Source organism: Mus musculus, chromosome 17, assembly GCF_000001635.26.
Source record: "Mus musculus strain C57BL/6J chromosome 17, GRCm38.p6 C57BL/6J".
NCBI classification, from domain to species: Eukaryota; Metazoa; Chordata; class Mammalia; order Rodentia; family Muridae; genus Mus; species Mus musculus.
The window spans coordinates 79488919-79494172 of NC_000083.6; positions in this window are offsets into that span (position 1 = coordinate 79488919).

The following is a 5254-nucleotide window of genomic DNA, read 5'->3' on the forward strand; positions in this document are numbered from 1 at the left end:
ATCAAACAACTCAATGACTTATGCTAACCCAAATTTATTCTTGAAAAGTTCTAGAAATTGGAAATCTCAAATCACTTTTACCATGCTAAAGTCAAGGTGTCACAAGGGCTGTACTTTTTTAGAAGCTTTAGGAGGTCCCATTTTCCTGCCCTTTCTAGACCCATCTTAGCACAGGCTACAAGCTCTGTGGGTTGTGCACAACGGTTCCTGACAACTAGACCAGGTTTGAGGCCAAACACACACACAAAGAGTTTTAGCAAAGTCTTTCTAATAAGTGAAAAATATCTCTTTTCTATCTTCTGTAATTTCTCCATCTTGGGGTTCCAGAAGAGGAAGAGTAATGAATTGGGTAAACATGTGGACAGGGCAACGTTGCCCTGTTCTCTGTATGAGTCTTGTAAACCTTACGCAGTTTGTACCTTGATCACACAGGACTGGGGAAACAACCTTGAAACTTCTCATGCCTGAATGAGAGACTGCAGTAACGCATGCATAAATGCATTGCATTCATAAAAAGAAGTGATATTGCGTTGCCAGAAATGACAGGGGTTTGGAGGAGCAGAAACACCAATTGACATTTCTTGGGCAAATGCCCAGACTTGAGGGGTTCCTGACCATAATTTGAGTTGGAAATGGAGCATGCATGAAAGAAAACAAAACGTGTATAGCTCGGAATTAAACTGTGTGCTGTACTGTTAAAAAAAAAATAAAGGTGGCTTCATTTACTTTAATGAAGTTAATTTTTTTTTCCATTTTTTATTAGGTATTTCGCTCATTTACATTTGCAATGCTATACCAAAAGTCCCCCATAGCCACCCACCCCCTCTCCCCTACCCACCCACTCCCCTTTTATGGCCCTGGCGTTCCCCTGTACTGGGGCATATAAAGTTTGCGTGTCCAATGGGCCTCTCTTTCCAGTGATGGCCGACTAGGCCATCTTTTGATGCATATGCAGCTAGAGTCAAGAGCTCCGGGGTACTGGTTAGTTCATAATGTTGTTCCACCTATAGGGTTGCAGATCCCTTTAGCTTCTTTGGTACTTTCTCTAGCTCCTTCATTGGGGGCCATGTGATCCATCCAATAGCCGACTGTGAGCATCCACTTCTATGTTTGCTAGGCCCAGGCATACTCTGACAAGAGACAGCTATATCAGGGTCCTTTCAGCATAATCTTGCTAGTGTATGCAATGGTGTCAGCATTTGGAAGCTGATTATGGGATGGATCCCCGGATATGGTAGTGTCTACATGGTCCATCCTTTTATCTCAACTCCAAACTTTGTCTCTGTAACTCCTTCCAAGGGTGTTTTGCTCCCACTTCTAAGGAGGGGCATAGTGTTCACACTTCAGTCTTCATTTTTCTTGAGTTTCATGTGTTTAGGAAATTGTATCTTATATCTTGGGTATCTTAGGTTTTGGGCTAATATCCACTTATCAGTGAGTACATATTGTGTGAGTTCCTTTGTGAATGTGTTACCTCACTCAGGATGATGCCCTCCAGGTCCATCCATTTGGCCAGGAATTTCATAAATTCATTCTTTTTAATAGCTGAGTAGTACTCCATTGTGTAGATGTACCACATCTTCTGTATCCATTCCTCTGTTGAGGGGCATCTGGGTTCCTTCCAGCTTCTGGCTATTATAAATAAGGCTGCTATGAACATAGTGGAGCATGTGTCCTTCTTACCAGTTGGGGCATCTTCTGGATATATGCCCAGGAGAGGTATTGCTGGATCCTCCGGTAGTACTATATCCAGTTTTCTGAGGAACCGCCAGACTGATCTCCAGAGTGGTTGTACAAGCCTGCAATCCCACCAACAATGGAGGAGTGTTCCTCTTTCTCCACATCCACGCCAGCATCTGCTGTCACCTGAATTTTTGATCTTAGCCATTCTGACTGGTGTGAGGTGGAATCTCAGGGTTGTTTTGATTTGCATTTCCCTGATGATTAAGGATGTTGAGCATTTTTTCAGGTGCTTCTCTGCCATTCGGTATTCCTCAGGTGAGAATTCTTTGTTCAGTTCTGAGCCCCATTTTTTAATGGGGTTATTTGATTTTCTGAAGTCCACCTTCTTGAGTTCTTTATATATGTTGGATATTAGTCCCCTATCTGATTTAGGATAGGTAAAGATCCTTTCCCAATCTGTTGGTGGTCTTTTTGTCCTATTGACGGTGTCTTTTGCCTTGCAGAAACTTTGGAGTTTCATTAGGTCCCATTTGTCAATTCTCGATCTTACAGAGCAAGCCATTGCTGTTCTGTTCAGGAATCTTTCCCCTGTACCCATATCTTCAAGGCTTTTCCCCACTTTCTCCTCTATAAGTTTCAGTGTCTCTGGTTTTATGTGAAGTTCCTTGATCCACTTAGATTTGACCTTAGTACAAGGAGATAAGTATGGATCGATTCGCATTCTTCTACATGATAACAACCAGTTGTGCCAGCACCAATTGTTGAAAATGCTGTCTTTCTTCCACTGGATGGTTTTAGCTCCCTTGTCGAAGATCAAGTGACCATAGGTGTGTGGGTTCATTTCTGGGTCTTCAATTCTATTCCATTGGTCTACTTGTCTGTCTCTATACCAGTACCATGCAGTTTTTATCACAATTGCCCTGTAGTAAAGCTTTAGGTCAGGCATGGTGATTCCACCAGAGGTTCTTTTATCCTTGAGAAGAGTTTTTGCTATCCTAGGTTTTTTGTTATTAATCCTAGGTTTTTTGTTATTAATTTAAAAGTATGAGTGATACTAAATTGCTCAGTGGAAGTGACAATGTCCTTGTTAAATACTTTCCTGATAGTAAGATGCTATTCTTGGCACTTAAGTAGGAGGTTGACTTCCATTTTTGCCAGTCACCTTCTTGTTCTTGAGCTAAGCAACTTATAAAGAGGACAGTTTTATTTAGGCTCATTAATTCAGAAGTTCCTGTCTGTGGTTGCTAAGGTTACTTTGAGCTTCTGGCAACAAAGCACATCACGGGAAGAGCATGAGGCAGAGGAGAAAGACAGACCAAGCATCCCTAATGACCTAACTTCCTGCCGGCTACCTCTGAAAGGTCCATTTTCTCCCAATAACACTGTATATGGTGCATGGGCACCAAGTCTTTAACCTGTGAAACCTTGAGGCTCATTTAAGATCCAAATCAATAGACAGAGTGAGGAAGATAGGGGAGAAAGGGGGTGACCCACCTCAAAAGTTAAGATATTCAGATACCAGAAGTGTCCCTGGCGCTTTTGGAGAAGATTCGAGTTTCCATTGTTAGGAACTCACTAACCTGACACAAAATAAGTGCTCACTAGTGAGCTGATGTGTTATAGAGGATTCAAAGTCTAAGGGGTTTGTGGGTGGGTGGATAAATGGATGAGTAAAGGGGTAGATGGATGCATAGATAACCATGTGAATGATTGCCCCAACTGGAAACTCTAGATCTAAGACAGACAGAGGACAGTATAACATGGCTGGACTCAGGAAAGCATTGTTTGAAACTTGATAACATTCATTTGCATCTTCTTTGGTTTATTTTCCGGGTTGTGTTTTCTTGAAACCCATAGGGACTGGGGTGACATATGCTCGGGGTATCCAAAAGATAACTTCCCTACCACACAGAAACTCTAACAATGCCACTCTGATCTATTCTCTGCCTACCTTTGTCACTTTTAACTGATTTACTTACTAACCAATGATCCTTGCATTTCTTCACACACACATCCCCCCACCACACCCCCGCCAGGAATCTCTTTTCTCAACTAATTATGATGACTGTAATAAGAATCAGCAGAGGCTGGTTCGTGGATTACATTTGGCAACCTCTCAGTTCGTTAACAGTTTTACCTTAGAGGCGTGTTGTGACTGAATTGGCCTGGAGAACTCTCTCCTGAGCCTCACTCTGTGTGATTTTATTTAGCCCAGTCTACCCAGCCAGACTTACCCCTTGTCTCCCTCCTCCGCCCCACCCCTGCTTCCTACATGGAAGCCAAATCAAACTTCTCACCGCTACCCCGGGGACTGCTCATGCCCAGCAGCCCATGACTTTGTTCATGTGGCTCATTCTGCCTCAAGGATCCATTTCTTCTCTACAGTTCCCATCTCCTGTCAGTCCTTGAAAAGCCAAAACTGGAAACAATGCAGTTGAGGAAACTCCCATTGACTCTTCCTGCCCCTCTCGCCAATTACTAAGTATACTCTTTTGTACATAAGGCATTAGAGCAACTTTAAACATATTCATAGGGGAAAATAGGAACTATACTGCATGCTTAACAAACAGGGCAAGGAACCAGCATCTGAAAAAGATCCCTAGTACAGATGAAAAACCAGAGGCCCTGCAATCAAAGGGCCAAATGGGGATTAAGCGACAATACCACCAAACGTTGTGGAATAAATAACAAAGCATGAGCTTTGTCCAATTTGCCAGAGATGTTCTTCTTTGTTGCAGCTGAATTTGGAGCCTAGATCACATTTACTTGGGGTGTAAACACATTCCAGGGCCCAGAAGATGATCCTCCTACATCTGCACTGACTCTTGAAGATTCAACCTGAGCTCTGTCCAGGGAAAGGGGCACTCAACAGAGCAGTCACATTTACCCTGGACATCAAGGGGATGACATCCTTTATGGCCAGTTCATTTTTGTTCCCTCCAGGAAGACAGTGCAATTGTGGTCAAACATTGGATACATCAAGATCACCTAGAATAGGGCTACTCATCTCCCCATCCCACCTACCACCAGGTAACTTCCTAGTTTGTGTCAAGCTAACACAACCTAACCAGCACAGAACATACTAAATACACTGCAAAGCAGAAATTGCTGTTTCTCAGTTGAAGGGGGTGTTGATTTTCAGTTAAGGACATTCATCACAAACCTAGATGTTAACACTGACGTTCATTCATTCACGGGAGTTTGAGCTCTGAAAGTAAGCCATCAGAGAAACTGCCTACAAGGTGTAGTGACAGAGACATCCCAGTCTCTAAGACCAACATAGCAGAGCAGCAGGCCTCCATCCCAGTTTCCTCACAGAAAGCAAAGACAGTTTCTCCAGGTTTCTGCATTGAGCTCTTACTCCGGCTTCCCTGGAGGATGGAGTGTAACCTGTGAGGCAAATAAACCCACTGGACCTGCAGTGGCGTGATTATGCACATTCCTGGAGGGCTCTGGCCCTCTCTGGCTTTTTGTAACTCCCCCTGCCATATTTGAATAAACCCTTTTCCTGCGTAAACTGACCAGAATGAATTCTGTTTGGGCAACTTAGAGCCCTTACCAATAAACACCC